We start from the raw sequence: 19721 nt of genomic DNA, 5'->3' as shown, positions 1-19721 counted from the left end.
CCTATAATTCCAGATACTGGGTGGAGGGAGGGGAGTGAGGCAGGAATATTTCAAAATCAAGGCCAGTCTGGGCAACTTAGTGAGACCCTGTCTCAAAATAAAAATTTTAAAAATGGTTAGAGAGAGAGAGAGAGAGAGAAAGAGCGTGAAAGGAGCAAATTCAAAAAAGCACAGTACTTCAATTTGTGGTCAGAATGTCAAAAGAAGTGTAAATCACTCTTAAGGGCTCCTTGCCCCAACTATAGTTTCTAAATAACTGAGTTATTCTATATCCTGAAAAAAAGAGAAACCAAAAATTAAATGGATACTTTTTAAATTGATTAGTTCCTTGAAAATATATTCAAGGCTCAACTGCTTTCCCAAATCCCTGGGAACAAATTAAAGCTTCCCCCAAAATTTTTTATAAAAGCAAAGATTATTTAATTCATAATTACTAACCTAAATTAAAGCTCTATATTTTCTATTTCCATTCTTTTAATTTTATAGTTTATTTCTATTATGTAAAATGTTTTTAAGATGAACTAATTTAATAAAAATAAGTTGTGATAATTTTGTCACCAGAAGTGAGTGGCCTATGTTGGCAATATAGGATCTAGAGTGTTTTACCTCATGTAGTCTACAGATCATCTGCCTAGAATCACTTAACGTACTAGTTAAATAAAAACTTCTTGGCTACACTTAGAATTTCTGGAGATTTGGCCTTGGAGTATGCATTTTCAAAAAGCACCCAGTTGATTCTAATGTACACCAAGTCTGAACACTGGTAGACAGGCAGCCTGTGGAATAGTGGGGAGTAACTAGTAGCTTTATTTATGAAAGAGCAAGATTTTAAGAAGGGTAATTTAAAAAAAAATAGACTGAAAACAAACAGATTTCTATTTACATTTACAATTCTGGGCTATAGGTGATTTTTTCATATTCTTTTTTAGCATTAACTAAATATTTATGTCCCAGTTTAATTTTTAAATCATTTCATCTCCAGTATCAGTTATGTTCTTCCCACTAAAAAAAAATGCAAAAATGTGAATAGTAGGACCCTTTAGATTCAAGTGAGTTATATGAGAACTTAGCTACATGTTCTAAATACATTACCAAAAAAGGCTTATTTTACGTTCATATTTAATATTCATGTAGTAAGAGGCCTAGTGATAGACTCATCTAGAGAAAAGATATCTTAAGGGTAATTTAGTTACTCCCACTCAAATTCTATTTCAATTTCCAGTATACCAGACATTGCGAGTTCAGTGTTTGTTTGAAAACCAGCTGAAATAGCTGGATCCTATATTTTAGGATATTCAAATCATGACAAGATTTTATTTTCTTGAGACACTGAGAATATACTCCCCGTTTTCCTTGTCTCTCTAGTGACTCCTTACTCTCCTGGTAAATCTTCCTATGAATATTAAGGGAACCAACAGTTAATTCTCAGCTTTCTCTTACTCTCATTCTCTACCTAATTAATTTTATTTCATCCCATGGCTTTGATTATAGGACATGCTGAGAACCCTCAAATACATAATTCTAGCCTTGACTCTGCCCATGGAGCTTCAAATTCCTGTATACAACTTTCTATTTAGTATCTCCACCTGACTATCTAATGGGTCACTAAAACTTAATCAGGCAAAAGAGTACTCTTGATGACCAATTAACCCTCACAATCCTATATCAATTTCTTTCTATCTCAACTCTTCCCCATCTCAGAAAATGGCACCTCCATTCCCCTGGTTGCTCAAGCCAAAATTCTCTTCTTCAACTCCTTTCTTTTCCTCGCCCCTATATCCCATTTACCAATGTGACCTGTTGGTTTTACATTCCAAATCCACCTGATTCTCTCCCTTTCATTACCACCCTAGTCTAAGCAACCATCCTCTGTCCCAAATTACTAAATTAGCCTCTGTAATAAAAAGTAACTTTTCCTTTTCCCCAAGATAGGGACTAGGACACACAGTTAACAAAAATGACTAAGTACTCTTGGGAGAAAATCTTTACTACATGCACCTCAGATAAAGCATTCATCTCTAGGATATATAAAGAACTCAAAAATTTAACACCAAAAAAAAAAAAAAAAAACCCAATAAATGGGCTAAGGAACTGAACAGACACTTCACAGAAGAAATAAAAATCGATCAACAAATACATGAAGAAATGTTCAACATCTCTAGCAATTAGAGAAATGCAAATCAAAACTACTCTAAGATTTCATCTCAACTCCAGTCAGAATGGCACTTATCAAATAAATGTTGGGGAAGATGTGGGGAAAAAGTTACACTCATACACTGCTGCCTGAGACTGCAAATTGGGGCAACCATTATGGAACGCAGTATGGAGATTTCTCAGAAAACTTAGAATGGAACCACCATTTGACCCAGCTATCCCACTCAAAGGACTTAAAATCAACATACTACAGTGACGCAGCCACATCAATGTTTATAGCAGCTCAACTCACAATTGCTAAACTATGGGACCAATCTAGGTGTCCTTTAACAGATGAATGGATAAAGAAAATATATGATGGCATATTATTCATCTTTAAATAAGAATGAAATTACGGCATTTACAGGTAAATGGATGGAGTTGGAGAATATCATGTTAAGTGAAATAAGTCAAATTCAAAAAACCAAAGTCTGAATGTTTTCTCTGATATATGGATGCTAATTCACAATAAGGGTGGTGTGCTAGGAAAGAACAGAATTACTTTAGATTAGGTAGAGGGGAGTGAAGGGAGGGGAAGGTATATGGGGGTAGGAAGGATAATAGAACGAAACAGACATTATTACCTCATGTATATATATGACTGCATGACCAATGTGATCCTACAATATGTACAATCAGAAAAATAAGAAATTATACTCCATTTATGATTTATCAAAATGCATAAATGCATTCTACTGTCATATATAACTATTTAGAACAAATTTTTTAAAATTTAAAAAGACAAAGAACAAAAATATAAAAAAAGTTACTAAATAATCCAAATTCTAAAGTAAGCCAGATACTCTCTCCAAAAGAAGGAATAGAAAATAGCAATAGAACTCAACTTACTTCATCAAATTACTTCCATCAACCACCACCTGAGCACTCCCATACTCCCATCCTGTCTTTAGAAGACTAGAGAGAGAAAAGGGAAGTGTCATCATATGAGTTGTTGACCTTGTAGAAAGAGACTCCCTCTCCTTTGCCCTTGGGAGAGTGAAGTTTCCTTTCCCCGAAATTAGATGAAAAAAAAAAAGTTTAAGAAAATCACTCTGAGAGATTAGGGACCCTTAAAGAAGGGGAAATTGAGATGCATTATAGCATATTGAGCCTGACTAATTGGGTTTATCTCCAAATTTTACCACTCTCTAGCTGGGTGACATTGAAAAAACCTTAGACAAGTCACTTAACCTGAGTTCCCCTATCTGTAAAATGAGGAAAATAACAATACATACTTTTTTTATTAATGAAAACATGGTTGTGGATACATAGGAATATAGAAATGGATATATGCTGATGCTACTTAAGGTATGAATGAAAATATTAATAGTTTTTTTTAACTTGGGGTACATGGGGAAGTAAAACACTTGAAAGAAATGTTAACTTTGTTTGCAACAGGCTAAAGCTGGAAACAATATAAATGTCCAGAAACAAACTGGATAAACAAATTGTAGCATATCCATAGATGAATCTCAAAATAATTATTTCGAGTGAAAGTAGTCATATGAAAAGATAGTACTTACTATATAATTCCACATTCTTCATATATATATATATAGATAGATAGATATTTATTTATATATAGAGAGAGATATATATAAATATATAAATAGATATATAAATATATAGAGATATATATTTAGAAAATACAGGCAAATCTGTAGTTGGCAGAAAGCAGGTTGCCTGGGAAGGTAGAGACAGAGAGAGAAGAAATGGAGGAATATAAAGGAAAAGAACAAACTTTGGGAGATGATGGATATGTTTACTATATTGGTGGTAATAAACTCTTGGGTATATACACATCATAATTTATCAAATTATACAATTTAAATATGTGCTGTTCATTGTATGTCAATCACATCACAATCAAGCTCTTAAGTTCACATGTTCAGAATTCAATTTTTAAGTATGTTAAGCTTCTCTTGGATGTCCTTTATTAAGTTGAGGAAGTGTCCTTCTATTCCTACTTTGCTGAAAGCTTTTAACAGAAATGGATATTGGATTTTATATCCTTTTCTCTATTGATGGAAATAACCATATTATTTTCCTTTATTCAGTTTGTTACTATGGTGAGTTACATTGATTTTTAAATGTTAAACTGACCTTTCATCCTGGAATAAATATCACTTAATCATGGTGTAATATCCTTTTTATAAATTGTTGGATTTGAGGGGCTGGGGCTGTAGCTCCATGGCAGAGCTCTTGCCTGGCATTTGTGAGGCACTGGATTCAATCCCTAGCACCACATAAAAATAAATAAAATAAAAGCATGCTGTCCATCTACAACTACAAAAATATTTTTTTAATTGTTGAATTTGATTTACTAAAACTTTATATAATAAGGAATATTGATTGGAAATGTCCTTGCAATATCTTTGCATGGCTTTGTTATTATAATAATGTTGGCCAAAAATGAGTTTAGAAGTATTTCCTCCCTTCAATTTTCTGGAGGAGTCTGTGTGAAATTATTACTTTTTCCCTAAATGTCTGGCAGAATTCACCAGTGATGCCATGGCTTGGAAACTTTCTCTAAAGCAATAAGTTGAGGCAATAGTGGTGGTCTCCTTTTTTCTTCCCTGTCTTAGAAATCACTGTCTTTTGTTGCCAATGTCTTAAAACCCATCATTCAAAAATTTTGTCAATTTTTTTAAGTTGTTTCAGATGGGAGGGTAAATCTGGTTTCTTATTTCATCTTATTTGGGACTGGAAGTTGGAGACTTGAAGTTAAAAGTGAGTTTGAGAAGAAGCTTTTACACTGAAGTAGACTTTTAAAAATAGGTTTCAGGGGCTGGGGAGATAGCTCAGTTGTGCAGGGCAAGCACAAGGCCCTGGGTTCAATCCCCAGCACTGCAAAAAAAAAAAAGAAAGAAAAAAGAAAATAGGCTTTATTTTTATAGTAGTTTTAGGAGCACAGCAAATAAAACAATAAAACAATAATGGAAAGTTATGAAAAATTTTGTAATCTTCTTAAAATATCATCAAGAGAAGGCAAAGGAAATTTTACTGCAGTAATTTAGAAGCAATAATGGGGAAAAATATGGTTTCATGTTTAAAACTCATTCAACTATTAATTGCATTCATTTTTTACCCCACAAATCATTATTCACTAAGCAAAGTGATCTTTTCAAAAGGTAAATCACATCCCCTCTGACTAAAACTGTTCACTGGCTTCTCATTACATTTAAAATAAATTCAAATTCATTATCCTGTCTGATTTCCCACGACTCTGCCTTTCATTGATCATTCCCCAATCTTCTTCTACTCAGGATCTTTCTGCTTTCTAATCCCTCTGCCTGGAACTCCTTTCCATATCCTTGCATGGTTGATCCCTTATTCAAATATTAAGTCAAATGCCACTGCCTTGGAGAGAACTTTTCTTGTTATCATCCCACCTAATCACCAGTCACTGTCATATTACCTATTTTATTTTTTTCATGGTATTTTAAGAATTTTTTTTTTCATTGTATTTATCATTATTTGAAATTCTAATTTGACTTATTTGGTATCTGTCTCCTCCTTATTAGAATGCAAGTTCCTTGAGAGTAGCATTGTCTTGTTGCTCACTTCTGTTTCCAAGAACAAGCAAAGAAATATCTAAAATATATTGATTGAATTAAGGATGTGGAACATTTTTACAGGAATTGAAAGTTCCATCTATGTTTAAGTCCTCTAACAAATATTAGTATCTTTTTTAGATAGGCACCATATTGTCAATGTCCCTTTTAAAGTACAGTATCTAGATATGTATATAGTCAAGGGTTATCCTGTCAGTATGAAACATAGCAAAATTATAATATTTGTTAGTAAATCCACTTAAAATGATGCAGTCTCTTTTTTTTTGGTAGCCATGTTATACAATTGGCTTCAATTAAGTGTGTAATCAACAAAAATCTATTTTAAAAAAAAAGAGTTTCTATGCTGAAAAAAGATAGAAAGACCTCCATGTTCATGGATAGACTGAATTAGTATGTTAAAATGGCCACATTACCAAGAGCAATCTACAGATTCAGTGCAATCCCCATCAAAATACCAAGGATGGTCTTCAGAGAACTAGAAAAAAACGATCCTAAAATTCATATGAAAGAGCAAAAGACCCAGAATAGCCAAAATAATTTGGATCAAAAAGGGTAATGCTGGAGGCATCACAATGCACAATTTCAAATTATATTACAGAGTCATGGTAACAAAAAGGGCATGATACTGGCATAAAAATGTGTACAACTATAAAACAGAATAAAGTCAGAGAAAAATCCACACAGCTACAGTCAACTGATTCTTGACAATGGAGCCAAAAATGGACATTGGAGAAAAGACAGTCTTTTTAACAAATGGTTCTGGGAAAACTGAATATCCGTATGTAGAATAAGATTAGATCTCTATCAATCACCTTATATAAAAGTCAACTCAAAACAGATCAAAGACCTAGATATAAGACCAAAAACTTTGCAACTGTTAGAAGAAAACAAAGGGAAAACACTTCAATACATAGACCCAGGCAATGCCCTCCTGAATAGGACCCCTATAACTCAAAAAATTAATAGCGAGAATCAACAAGTGGAATGGCATCAAATTAAAAGCTTCTTCACAGCAAAGAAAACAACAAAGTGAAGAGAAAACCTACAGAATGGGAGAAAATCTTTGCCAGCTATTCTTCCAACACATAATTAATATCCAGAATATATAAAATCTCAACACCAAAAAAAAAAAATGGGCAGATGAATTGAACAGACACTTCTCAATGGAAGTACAAATGGCCAAGAGTTATATGAAAAATGTTCAACATCTCTAGTCATCAGGGAAATGCAAATCAAACATACACTTGAGATTCTATCTGACCCCAGTCACAATAGCAATCATCAAGCATATAAAAAACAATAATGCTAATGGGATATGGGAAAAAGGAACCCTTTACATTGTTGGGAATACAAGTTTATACAGTCACCACCATGGAAATTAGTATGGAGGTTGCTCAAAATCCTGCAAATATAACTATTTATGATACAGTTGTACTATCCCTCAGTATTTATCCAAAAGAATTAAAGTCAGTATGCTTTAGAGATATATGCATACCCATGTTTACTGCAGGATAAATCACTACAGCCAAATTATAGAATCAGTCTAGGTGTCCTTCAACAGAAGATAAAGATAATGTGGCATATATACACAATTTTTATTTTTTATTCAGCCATAAAGAAGAATGAATTTATGTCACTAGCAGGAAAATGGATGAAACTGTACAGCATCAAGTTAAATGAAATAAGCTAGACTAAGAAAGACAAGTATCTTTTCTCTTACATGTGCAAACTGGAGGTGGGAAAGAATGGAAAGCAGACTTATGGTAGAGGAAGAGGATAAGGTGGAAGGAGAAGGGAAAGGTACAAGGATGTACTGGGGAATGAAACTGCTCAAATTATGTTCCATACACATAATGAATATGCCACAATGAAATCCTCTATTCTGTATCATTAATATGTACCAATAAAAATAATGTTTCTATAAAGTATTAACTTTGAATACTTAAATAGTTGGGATTTGGGTATGAGATTTAGCATTGGTCCCTATGTTTTACCTTGCTAAACTCAGCATAACATTACAACTTATTACATTCTTCTTTAGTCCAGATTCTGAATCTGTACATATTAGTTATTTCTCTCAACCTCACAGTATCTGCAAACTTGACATACATGCCATCAGATCCTCATTTAAGTCATTAAGAAAATTACTCAATGGGGTAATGCTTAAGATAGATTTCCACGACACACATCTAAACTCCAATCTATAAGCTAACAATAACCCATTAATAAGCACATTTTAGTATAATAATTTATTTCTTATTTAACTGATATATCCATACTACCACACACTAAAATTACCCATTTCATCCATAACAACAGCATAAACATTTATCATAAAAAAGTCTCTGCTTCAGCCTATATCTTGAATATCATCTGATTTTTCTGTTAAAATCTTCTCTAATATAAAAAATAGAGCAGCATGGCATTTTGCCACTTAAACACTTAACAGCATAATATTTGTAATAGCCTTCTTGGCTTCAAATCTAAGATGTAGCCAATTTTCCTTTTAATGGATTAAGTTCATGTAATATAATAATGCATATTTCTCATTTGTCCTTGAATTTTAAAATACAAAACAAATTTTGGTAATAAACAGAATTGCCCAATCAACTAAAAAAAAATCAGAAAACAAATGCAGTCCACCTTAAACCTAAAATTAAATGTCAATCTCTAAATTCAAAGTGATTTAAAAGTCTTTTAGATTTTAGAAGTAACCTCTTGGTGTTTTCAAAAGTGACACAAAAGAAGAACTATATCTTTATGTGCAAAGCACTAAATATATTTGAAAGCATCATTAGTGTTATTATAAAGGATAAGTGAAATTAGAGTCAACAATCCTGAATCTCTTTAAAAATTATCTTGTTTTATTTCCTTAGCACTTTCATGAATAGACTTCAGAATCTCTACTGATTCTAAAGAAGAAAAAAATTAATTTTAAAAGACTGTAAAATGTATACATTTAAATTAAAGATTTTATATCTGAAATATTTACAGTGTGTAAAAGAGAAATTGCATGTATAGTTTTATAACCAGGAACACATAACCACCTTAGAAACCAGAATTAACTGACACTTCCACAAGGAAGATATATGTGGAGAAAGTGACATGAGAGTGTTCTCTCCCCAAAACACAGCTTCCCAAATTTGTTAAAGGCTAAAAGAGGGACAAATGAGAAGGCACCTATGCTGGTATAACAAATTACCACAGGATAAATGGTTTAAAACAATACAAATTGCTTATACTCAGAGCTCTGTTAAGTCAGTAGTCTGGGTAGGTTAAGCTAATGACTCTACTTCAATTTCCACTCCAATGTGGAAACCAACGTGTCAGGCAACCCATGCTCTTATCTTCTACACAGGGCAAGGAGCAAGGAAGAAAACCCCACAGATAGAGCAGGGTGTGTTTGGAGATGGGGGAAGCATAGTAAATGACACCGTGCACTTTTAGAGTAAGATTTTTTTCTATTTAAATTGTACAACTTTAGAATCTATTCTGAATTTTAGAATCAATCTTAGTCATTCTGAAGCTAAAAATGAAGTCAAGGTCTAACTTCCAGTTCTTTTTACCTCCTTCAATACCAAAAGACTATTTTTTCACATCTGTGTGGAATAATTTCTTCTAATTGGCTTTTTTTTAAAACCCTACACACTTTGGTATTTTTGCATGCAGAGATCACAATATTGATTTTTGTTTTGGTAGTTGTAGATGGACAGCTTGCCTTTATTTTATTTGTTAATTTTTATATGGTGCTGAGGATTGAACCCAGTGCCTCACACATGTGAGGCAAGCACTCTGCCACTGAGCTATAGCCCCAACCCCTACAATACTGATCTTCATCCAATACAGTATATGTAAAATTTATATATAAATATCAGTAGGCAAAAACTAAATTTAAGAAGAATTCAAACCAGGATGAAGAAACTTCATCCCAAACTCTTTAAAAATTAAAAAATTAAGACAAACAAAAAAAAGCTAACTCTTTTTTTCCAGCTTCCCACTTACACTCTTAGGGCAGTATTTTGTGGTTGAATGTTTATAAGGAGAATTGCACCTGTGCTGTGGTCTGTTTTTAAATAAACTTGCACCTGGCAGTGGCTTTTCATAACTGCTATTTGGGATACTACACGTCAGTTGTTTCACCATCACACAAAGCTCTTTTCCCCCACCACACTACCCTGTGAACAGGTACTGATTTTGTAAGTGGCCTACTTCAAAAAAATTGAAACATATGTTTAGATTTCATGATCATTTCTCTCAAGGCACAATAATAAACAAAGTTCCCAAGAAACCTCTCAAACAATGATAACATGAATAGTTCATGAACTCTAGCAGTATGATCCCTCTCTGCTTTAAGGAAACTTCTAATCTATTTTGGGGAGAGCCTTCTACTGCAGTCAAATGTCTGTTTTCTTTTTCCTATTGTATATGATTTGCTAATTTCTGTTTCAGAATCTTTTTATTCTGTTACTTTATTTACCATGAATCTTCCAGCCAATTCTCATCAAAAATCTTAAAATCTTTAATTCTAGTAAGCCCCTACTTCATGTCATCCCATTCAGTTCATTCCTTTATTCTCATTTCTTCATTGCCAACAAATTCATCTTATATCTCCAAATACCACTATCTAAAGAGCATATTATTGTACATTTTCATCATTTTCCTTCACATGTGTATAATTTTTCTCCTATACCAAATAAATGCCTTCTAGATACAGAGAAATAATCAGAAAGAGAAGTATCAAATGACACTCAAAAAAGGATATGAAGAGACACCAAAAGGGAACTATAGGGCTATCAGTATAGCGCAGTTGGTAGACTGTGCCCTTGCATGGTTGAGGGGGCCTGGATCCAATCTCTCTCTCTCTCTCTCTCTCTCTCTCTCTCTCTCTCTCTCTCTCTCTCTCTCTCTCTCTCTCTCTCACACACACACACACACACACACAGAACTATAAAGACATATTCAGGAAAACAGTGAGAAAATAAAATTTTTCTTGTTCTAACTCTTCTATTCACTGTTTATATCATTTGTAGTGATTTAATTCATAAGTGCTATACTAAATCCATCTTCCTCAATAACAAGGAAAAATTGTAAATTTATAATGGAGAATACTGAGTCAATTATTTACAAAATATTGGATGTAACTATAAAGATGTCTTTGTCTTAGAATATTTTTATTGGTTCTTTTTAGTTATACATAGCATTGGGATTTATTTTTGACATAAATATGAAAGCATGGAATAGCATCTGCTCTAATTCTGTCCAATTCTGTCCCCAGTACTTCCCCTTTCTCTCCCCTCCTCCTTCTCTCTGTTCCCTTTCCTCTACTGATCTTTCTGCTATTAGTTTTTTTTTTTTTAATTAGAGTCTTGTGGATACATATAATAGTGAGATTTACTGTGGTATATTCACATATGTACAAAGGAAAGCCAGATCAAATGCATTCCACTGTTCTTCTCTTATCCTGTTCTTCCTCCCTCTCCCTCAATTCAATTCCTCAGCTCCACTAATGTCTTAAGAGACACATCTACTTGGTATTTCTACCAAACAAAGAGCAAGACCTCTGTTATCAGGTATTGCCTGAGTTCAACAGAACTTTAGAGAGCTATTTAAAAATCTCCTTCCCTCAGTTTCATTTATAAAATGGGATGGCTATAGTATGTGCTTCATAAGATTGATGAGAATTAAATTAGTAAGTATAAAGCACCTAGAATATGGCTGCAACATATAAACAATTATTTCAGCATCCATTATTATTGTTCTTTTATATTAAGATAAGGTCTTCATTCAGATAAACATAAAAACTAAGCTATTATGATGGGCAGAAAAATGACTCATCAAAGATACCCACGTCCTCATTCACAATACCTACAAATATGTTACATTACCTGGCAGGGGAGAATTCAGGTTGCAGATGGAATTAAGATTGCTAATCAACTGACCTTCAGATGAGGTTGTCCTGGATCATCCTAGATTATCCAGGTGGGTTCAATATAATTACAATGATCCTTAAATGTGAAAGGAAGCCAGGTGCACACACCTGTAATCAAAGCCAGCCTCAGCAATTTAGCAAGGCCCTAAGCAATTCAGTGAGTCCCTGTCTCTAATAAAACATAAAAAAGGGCTGGTGATGTGGCTCAGTTGTTAAGTTCCCCTGGGTTCAATCCATGGTCCCCAAAAAAAAAAAAAAAAAAAAAAAACAGTGCGAAAGGAGACAGGAAAGTCAGAGAGAGAAATGTGAGGGTCTTACGCCGCTGGCACTGAAGGTAAAGGAAGGGACCAGGAGCTAGGGAATGTCGGCAGCCTCTAACAGTTAGAAAAGGCATGGAACAGATCCTCCCCTGCAGACTCCAGGAGGAACGGGGCCCTGTTGACACCTTGATTTTAACCCAAAGAGACCATGTCAAGCTTATAACCCTTGAGAGTATAAGAATAAAAAAATATATTGTTTCATGTCTCCAAGTTTGTAGTAAGTTATTATAGCATCAATAGGAAGCTAATACATCCATCTTTCTGACTCATAATTTCCTTGTATAGCTGGGGCAACCACATATTTTTACTTAAAAGAATTTCTCTTTAACACAAACTAAAATAAAGTTTCCATATGGCAAATGTGCAATATGGCCTATAAGGCTCAGGCTGCTTTCCTAGTCCTTAATTCAAATAGTTTTTCAATAATTTATTCTTTCATTGAGCAAGTATACATTGGCATTTACTCTACATGGTAGGGATGCAAGTGAATAAAATATGCATATCCTTCAGAAGCAAATACCGTATACTCAGTAATAAATACATTCTACTCAGTAATAATTACATTTTCATGATGATATGGTATGTTGTGTCACAGAAGCACAGATGGTAGGGAAGGATAGACAGGCTCATCCTCTCTCAGAGGAAGTGATATCTAGGCTAAAACTGTAAGTTGAGTGAAAATCTGGCCGGGAAAAAAAAAGATGAATATGTTCAGGTAGAGACTATAACAGCATGTTTTCAGACTTTATGTTTATATATACCTACCCCTAACCACTTAATACAGTGATGTTTGCTATGTAAAACTAAAACATTTCACCTACATTTATATTTGGCATTATTATTGTGTTTTGCTTTTTTAAGGTTGTACGGGGGAATGAACCCAGGGTCTTGTGAATGCTAGGCAAGCACACTACCACTGAGCTAATGCCCAGCTCCAAATTTATAATTATTATGTGATATGATTGTGAAGTAGTTATTTTATATAGATGACTATAATGTACACCTGATAATTTAATACTTTCATCCAGTTTAGTTCATTAGCAACTTGAAATAAGTTTTCAAATATAATATCAGAATATTAATCATTTACATTTCTCTCAAAACACTTAATGCATTCATATACTCACTGTTATCTTAAATATTATATACTATAACATTAATTACAGTAGTTAGTAATTACAGTATGAAGTAATGTTCTGATATGGCAATCAGGATAGTCAAATATAAATTGGAAGAAAATAATTTATATAGTAAATAAAGTTTTATCAAAATCAGAAGCAAAAGGTAAGGACTATATCTTCCCAAAGTTAATCAATGAAGGAACAACAAACCAGTCTCTGAATAATAATCTCAGAGTATACATTATGATTTTTGCTCATACTCTGACCACATCTACTACAATCATGATTTTCCAGGCTCCAAACAGAACTGGAAAGATGCAACATGACTGATGCTCCCTAATTCACCTATTTTATGCCATTATATTGGTTAAAAATGATAGTATGCCTCTGAGTAATCATAGCCTATAAATCTGAGGGTTCAAGTTTTTTCAATACCCACCAAAGCAGAAATACATTTGTCTATGGGCCACACAAGGTTTTCACTGGTGATAACACACATTACTATTATTATTATTATAAATAATAATGTAATTCAATAGTTCAGAAAACCAACCTCAAAGTGAGACACACTTGGGTTCAACCACCTATTATTTAATCTTGGGTAAATAATTTTACATTTTGAGCCTCGTCTGTAAAAAGGAAAATAATAAAGGCACCCTTTCTCATTGGCATGTTGTGAGAATGAAATAAGATAATAGACTTAAAGTAACTAGAACCACCTGGCATGTAATTAGTACCAACAAAAATAGTCAATGCTATTGACTATTGATAACAAGTGAAGAAATTCCAGACACTATTAAAACTTCTGGGGATGACAGAATGTGAACTAAGTAGATAAGAATGCTTTATCAGATATATTTTTGGTCAATAATTTTTCATAATTTAGTTTCACAAAGTTAGTAGTCTTAAACTTGAAAAGGTAATTACATATAGCTCATTTGTTAATCCAAGCCTTTTTAATTTGTCTCTCCCTCCCCCTCTCTCTCTCCCCCCCTCCCCTCCCCCCCTCTCTCTCTCTCTCTCTCTCTCTCTCTCTCTCTCTCTCTCTCTCTCTCTCGCCTGGCCTCTATAAGGTGAGCAACACCAAGCACAGTCCAAGTACTCCCCACAATGATATGCTACCCCACCACAGGCCCAAAGGCAATGGAGCCAATAAGATCATGAACTAGAACCTCTGAAACTGGGAGCCAAGAAAACCTTTTCTTTTTTTAAGTTGATTATCTCAGGTATTTTGTTATAGTAGTTACTGAAAGCTAACAAAGAGATAGTCCTGTAACTATAATGCAAGTATATAACTCTTGGTCCACTAGTTCATGTGTGCAAGCTACAATAAAAAAATCCAAAATCTTATTTTTTTTGTTTTCAGTTAAATATCAAGTATGGTCCCATGTTCCAACTGAATTTGAAAGACTCTAAAATCTCTCTCTCTCTAGTTCAGATCTTTTATCCAGGCTTAAGACCTATATATCCAATAGTCTAGAAGACATCTAGACATTTGAATATCTTCATAGACACCTCAAATGCAGCGTGTCCAAAATTTAACTTTCTCTAATTCCTGCCCCTGCTAAACTCTTTCCTCCAGAATTTTCCATCACAGTACAGAATAAATCATCCACTCAGTTATTAAAGAAAATGTGAGAGTGACTCTAACTCCCATTCCTCATACCTAATAAGATATTTAAATCCTATAATATTACCCCACAATCTGCAGAGTTCTCATATTCTTATCTTCAGGACCCTACCTAGTTTAGATATTAAAATTCAACCCTAGATGACTTTTATAAACTTTTCACATTTTAATCAGTTCTCCTATTTTACCAGATTTAAAACCTTCTAAAGGTTCCCCTTTGTCTTTAATGTAAAGTCTAATGTACCTCTCAATATCAAAACTAAATATAGATCAAGGTCACATCTGCAAACAGCTTATTATATTCTTAGGTTGCTTTTTAATAACTTCTAATACCTTACTGAAATTTAAGAGCTCTATTTATCTCATTATTTGATCAGCTATTGATTAGTATTTACTACATGTAAGTAATCATATTAGATAATAAAAGTTTTATAGAGAAGAATGGTAATATATCTGGCAGAAAACAAGTATATAACTAGTCTTGACATGAGAAAATGTTTAGACATGCCTAACATAGGAAGAGTTAAGGGACCATTAAATGTTATTGGAAGGAAGTATATCAGAGAAGACAGCCTGGAGATAATCATGATTTTAGGTGAACCCTGAAGGCCATGTAAGAATTGAGATGGTGGGAAGCATAAGCAAAGACCAAGAGAAAGAAATCTCAAAGGAGAAAAAGAACAATGAATAGTTTAATTTGGTTGGAATGCAGAATTCAAGAAGAAAAGTAGTAGAAGACCAATTGGAAAAATAAGTTGGGGGTAAATAAAAGCAGGCCCTGAATGTTAAGCTAAGAGCTAAGGACTTTACTCCATAAACAATGAGGGGTAATGCCAGGCATGGTGGTCAGGAGGATGAGGCAGGAGGATCACAAGTTCACAGCCAGCCTCAGGAAAAGTGAGGCACTAAGCAACTCATGAGATCCTGTCTCTAAATGAAATACAAAATAGGGCTGGGGATGTGGCTCTGTGGTGGAGTACCCCTGAGATCATTCCCCGGTATTTACCCGCTCCCTCGAAAAAAAGAATGAGGGGTGACTAAAGAAAAAAATTTTCACCTGAGAGCTTTACCATCAAAGCCATAATTATCATTGGAATAGTAGCTAATGTATAAATAATGGTATCTATAAGTTTCCTCATGGTTAAAATAATATTTAGAAAATGATTACAGAGTTTTTAATTGGATAAGTGTTTGGAAGAACAAGCAATGTCGCAATTTCATTAAATTCTTCATCTTGTAATTAAGAGTATCAAACCAAGTCATTTTTACATAAAAGCTTATAAAAGTTCAAATATTTATCACATATTTCAGTAGAAGTTTCATATCTTACTAACTAATCACTTTTGTGCCTTAAAATACATACAGGTCTTATTTGCAAAAAGAATCTGTTACATATTGGTTTCAGAGTAAGTGGTTCCTGACAGAAATGAAAGCAGATGGCAACTATACTTCACCTCTTTTTCTTTCCTACACCTAAAAATAATCCTTCTTCCTTTATTATACCAAGAAATAGTTTAGTGAGATCATGTGAATATACTATATAAATAGCCATTAGCACCAAGAATACATTTTCCCCTTACTACTCTCATATGAAATTACTACTTTTATTATTAACACTTCAAAAAACATTTAAAAGAAAAAAGCTACTTCTTATAACAACTTCAGTCATCCCAACCATTAAGATAAGTCTTTAATGCTGGGATAAAAAGTAAATATGCATTCAACTATCATCTTAAATTTACAAGAACTGTATATTAAATATTTCACTTTTAAATGTTAATTACTTTGAAATTTAAAAATTTAAAAACCTGTACTGATAACTGCAGAATCTTGAAAGACACTGAACTATTAAACATTACCGCTTTGAAATACTATAGTATAGAAATATATGCTACACTGAGAAAAGAAGCATATTTACCTGGACTGAGTCTCCACTGTTCTTCCATCCTCACCACGAAAGAATCTTATATAATCTAGCATCCACTTTGGAAACCATAATCTTCAGACTCTGAGTCTGAACTTGGCTGTGGACCCAAAGAAAAAAAATTACTGTCCATCTGAACAACATAATTCAAGCATAGTTATGCACAATTGATATGTATAAATCTAAGAAGTCCTAACTATACCTATACCCAGTAATCAAATGAATCTATTTTTTTTTTTTACCAGTCTCTGGAATTTGTCCGCATATAGCTATTCAAATAGTCAGTGAAGTGGCATAAATTAATAAACTACTTTGTCTTTTTTCTTTTTTAGAATTAGAGATTGAACTCAGAGGCTCTCTTTACCACTGAGCTACATTCCCATCTGTTTTTATTCTTTATTTTGAGACAGGGTCACACTCAGTTGCTTAGAGCTTCACTAAGTTGCTAAGACTAGCCTCTAATTTGCAATCCTCCTGCCTCAGCCTCCCAACTCACTTGGCATATGCTACCATACCTGGCTAATTTGTTCATTTTTTATGTTTGTACATGACCATCTAGACTTAGTGTACTTTGAAGAGAAATTTCAGGAACATGTTTAAAACTGGTATCCTGTTATAAGAGAGTTCCAATTGTTATTGTTCTAGCAGCCAAAAGAATTCAGTTATTTTACCAGTTCCTTATTCTCATTATGCATGCCAAAAATGGCAACATAGAATGAAAGGAAGCCTCAAATAAACAAAATGTTTTGAATGCTTACTACCTACGTAACAGAATACTCAGTAACATGGAGATTTGTGAATTAAAATTTCTTGCTCCTTATATTCAAAAAGAACGCAGTCTATTTGGAGAGATAAGATCTATATACTTGATCCCTTCACTCAATAGTCACAAATTCTTTTATGGAATGGGCTTGGTACTGAAGATTGCCTCCAGGGCCTCACACATGCTAGGCAAATACTTTACTACTGAGCTGCATTCCCAGCCCTTTTATAAATCTTATATTGAGAATGGATCTCACTAATTTGCCCAGATGAGGCTCAAACTTGGGGTTCTCCTGCCTCAGCCTCCCAAGTAGCTGGGATTAAAATCAAGTGCCACAGTGCCCAGCCAACCTAGATTCTGGGAATTAAAAAAATGACCATGTGGTGCCAGGTTAATGGCACAGGCCTGTAATCCCAAGAGCTTAGGAGGCTGAGGCAGGAGGATCAGGAGTTCAAAGTCAGCCTTGGCAACTTAGTAAGACCCTAAGCAACTCAGCAAGACCCTGTCCCTAAATAAAATATTTTTTAAAGGGCTGGGGATGTTTCTCAGTGGTTAAGTGTCCCTGGGTTCAATCCCCAGTACCAAATAATTTTTTTAAAAAGACTCTATGGGTGCAACCTTATGGGGTTCATAAACGTAGTAAAGTATAAACAGAGAAGCATGAAACATTATGAAATGCAGACAAGGATGTTCTTCGCCATTCCTGGAGAGATCAGGAAAAGGCTGTCACAGTAATATTTATAATTAGTCTTAAAAGATGAATAACAGTTTTACAGAAAGCACAGAAGAAACAATAAGTACAAAGGAAAGGATGTAAGAAAGAGCACAGCCTACATAAGTCAATATATAGTGAGACAGTGCCACCTGAAGTTGTGGTGGCAGTGAGTGTGGTGAGTGGAAGTTTCAGATCTATGCTGGAGTCAGACCACAAAGCTTATGAGCTTCTTCCTATAAACATTGGGAAGTATGTGAAAGACTTTAAATTGGGGATTGATATGGTTAAAATTGTTTGCTCATTGTTTTTTTAATTAAACCTCAAATGCAGTGAACTATGCTCTACAGTTGCTGATATATTATCATTATTGGTCTATGAAATGTTCCTCTTCAATTCCTTCTAATCTCCAGTCCTCATCCCATTATTTACCCCTCCTTAAGCAATTGTTCTTTTGTGTTTATATTATTTTGTTTGGATGTGTTCTCATAAAATACACATTATTATATTGTTGCATGTGTATTTTATGTGAATGGCATCCCATCACATATAATATTCTGGTTTTGACTTTTTGCCCTTAGCACACTTATATTGCTATGTGAATATATAATCCACTGCTTCCGATCACTGAGTGGTTAAGAACATAAGTAGGAAAATAAAATAACCATAAAATTGTATCTTATTTTTATTGTAAATGACATAAAATTTATCATCTGAACCATAAGTGAAAGGTGCTCTTAATAATTACACTAGAGAGGTTTCAAGATGGCGGCCTAGAGGGTGGCTGCATTTCATGTTGCTCCAGGACTCATGATTCAAAAGAGGAGATATTGAGACACTTGGGACCAACTCAAAGCAGCCGGGTGATTCTCACCCATTGGGAAGGCATCCCGGATGGGACGGTGGTCCCGGAACGCAGGGAACTTTGTGAAGTAGAGCTGCTGGCCAGACGCCCCTCCCCACCGCTGGAGCAGTGAACTCGGACAACTGGGAGCATCCTAAAGGAGGCCGCTCGGCACAGCGCTGGGACTCGGAGCAACCACTGGGGCTCCGGCGGCTGCCCAGGGGAGGAGTGGCGAGGAGAGCTGTGTGGACTCAGAACACCGGGGCCTGCCCCGAGGAGGAGGAGGAGGAACGTGGCCACTTGGATGCAGAGTGACTGCACCAGAACTACAGGCGGTTGCCAGAGGAGAAACCGCGCAGCGAGCTGTTTGGACTCAGAACGACGCTTCTGAACACCGGGGCCTGCCCTGAGGACGAGGAGGAGGAAGAGGAGCGCGGCCGCTTGGATTCGGGTGACTACACCAGAGCTACAGGCGGTTGCCAGAGAAGGGGCTGCGTGGCGAGCTGTTTGGACTCTGACCACTTCTGAACCCCGGGGCCTGCCCGGAGGAGTAGGAGGAGGAGGAGGAGGAGCGCGGCGGGTCGTTTGGACTCGCAGTGACTGCATTAGCGCTCCAGGCGGCTGCTCAGAGGAGAAGGCGAGTGGTGAGTTGTTTGGACTTAAAGTGACAGCTCCTGAACACAGGGGGGCTGCCTGGAGGAGAAGCGTGG

The 19721-nt window shown here is 34.9% G+C and overlaps 1 long non-coding RNA gene across 1 annotated transcript in view; it reads right to left on the bottom strand.

The window, feature by feature from the left end:
* Positions 1 to 19721, bottom strand: part of LOC306669157 — a 40685-nt gene continuing 20964 nt past the window's right edge. The window contains exons 2-3 of the long non-coding RNA XR_013766041.1: positions 16687 to 16792; positions 1 to 91 (exon numbers count right to left, since the gene is read on the bottom strand). This is a non-coding gene — a long non-coding RNA (uncharacterized lncRNA). The remainder of the gene's footprint in view (positions 92 to 16686; positions 16793 to 19721) is intronic.

Source organism: Sciurus vulgaris, assembly GCF_902686455.1.
Source record: "Sciurus vulgaris genome assembly, chromosome: 9".
Classification (NCBI taxonomy): Eukaryota; Metazoa; Chordata; class Mammalia; order Rodentia; family Sciuridae; genus Sciurus; species Sciurus vulgaris.
Note: the sequence above shows the minus strand (reverse complement) of the source record. Positions and strands in the feature narration are given on the sequence as shown.